Source organism: Mus caroli, chromosome 7 (genome assembly GCF_900094665.2).
Source record: "Mus caroli chromosome 7, CAROLI_EIJ_v1.1, whole genome shotgun sequence".
Lineage (NCBI taxonomy): Eukaryota > Metazoa > Chordata > Mammalia > Rodentia > Muridae > Mus > Mus caroli.
In genome coordinates, this window is record NC_034576.1 from 12,329,852 (window position 1) to 12,331,876 (window position 2,025).

At 36.9% G+C, this 2,025-nt stretch overlaps 1 pseudogene; it reads left to right on the forward strand.

The window, feature by feature from the left end:
• The first annotated feature begins 274 nt into the window (after window positions 1-274).
• LOC110297321 lies at window positions 275-1,227 on the forward strand (annotated as a pseudogene).
• Window positions 1,228-2,025: the final 798 nt, after the last annotated feature.

Genomic DNA, 2,025 nt, shown 5'->3' on the forward strand with positions numbered 1-2,025 from the left:
ATGTCAAAACTGAAAAAAAAATATATAAAAGCACTCAGAAGATTTTTCTTCTTTGAGCCCACCTTCTTCAATACTTTCTATCATCTGAGGCTCTCAAGACTCCCTGGAATGCTTCCGAGACATACTACATCTGGACCTGAAATACTAGGGAGTTGGACATTTCTCTAAACTTCTCTCTTCCTGAAGTGTCAATCAGTATATTTTCCCACAAACATCAGTATGTAATTAGCTTTATACTTCAATCTGATTCATTTTAACTGAAGGCCTGACTGAGATGTCATTTCTAAGCAACACCCTCTTGGGGGTTTTCCTCATATCTGAGCTCTGTGTGGGTGTCATAGGGAACTCATTGCTCTTTGTGCTGTATGTGTACAACTTCTGGGTCAAAGCTCACTTTAACAGACAGATTGATCCCATTTTCATGTACCTGATGATAGTCAATATGTTGACAATCATATTTTCTATGATTCCATACATCACATCATCCTTTGGAGTGCCCAATTTTCTGAACGATGGTGGCTGTAAGGCCTTTCAATATGTCTACAGAGTCACCCGGGCTATGTCCATCTCTACAACTTCTATTCTAAGCACATTCCAAGCCATCACCGTCACTCCCAGTAATTCTAAGTGGCGTAGCTCAAGCCTAAACTCTCTACCTGGACTCTTTGCTTCTTCCTGTTTTCCTGGTTTATCAACATGGTCATATATGTGCACCTCTTTGAGACCATGATAGCAAAAATCAATTACACTGATAATGAATTTGGATATTCTCATGTTTACTGTGGAAGTCTTCCACTCAAGTACCCCAATCCAGTATTATTTCTGAGTGTTATCATAATAAGAGACCTGCTCTTTATGGCCATCATGATATGGACTAGCCTCTACATGGTGACCCTCCTCTACAGGCACCACAAGAGAGGCCAGTATCTCCACAACCCAAGCCTCTCCTCCCAGCAGTCTCCTGAACATAAAGCCACTCACACAGTCCTGTTGCTTATAAGCTGCTTTGTGTTCTTTTATTTGTTGAACAACTTCGTCACCATTTATGATAAGTTTTGTACACATGAAAGAAAGTCAAATTTGGGGGCAATTATTGCAATTGTGGCATCATTTTACCCCACTCTCTGACCATTTTTACTGATGAACACTAATAAAATTATTTCACAGTTTATTTCTTCCCTACCAATACTGAAAATTACCTGTTTTCAAAGAGCAGTTGGTGACTGATACATGCCTAAGTGTTCTCTTTAACAAATATGTCTCTCTAGTGATTTTGTGATATGTTGGAATCTGTGTGGCTCTTGAGTCCTTGGTGTGGGCCCAATTAGAATTTTCACAAGTTGTACCTTTATAAGTTTTAGAATTTTTAATATTTCTTATCAATAAAAATGTATCCACACCATTTCGAATTTACTATCCACTGAAATTATAATACTTTGGATCTTGTAAAATAAAAACTGGTCTTGTTAACCTCCACATAAGTGCCATCATAAACATACACACAAATATTGTACACAAGAGCATACACACATACATGTACACACAAAGATAAAAAGATAAAATAGACAGGTAGATAGGTAGATGTATAGAGAATATTTTTTTCAACAATTTTTTGACACTTTGAGAAGTCTTTATTTCACTAGTAATTTTTTTTGTTTTGTCTTATTTTGTTTTTTGATACAGGGTCTCTGTAGGTAGCACTGGCCTTTGCTGGAACTCACAATGTAAACCAGGCTAGCCTTGAACTCTGGAGATATGAGTACCTTTGCTTTTGAGGGCTGGGAATGAAGGTATGCCTCACCACGCCAGACTGTTTTATGTGTCTTTATTCTATTCTCAGATGTTTTTCCTGTTAAAATTTGTAATTAGAATACTCAAAATATTATTTGTGTCTTGTATAAAATTTCTTTTAAACAGTATCTTTAATTTTTCTTTTTTACTTTGTTTTTGAGACCGGGTCTTACTGTGTAGCTATGGCTATCCCAGAACTCACTATTTAGAGCAAGCTAGCCTGAAAATCACAAA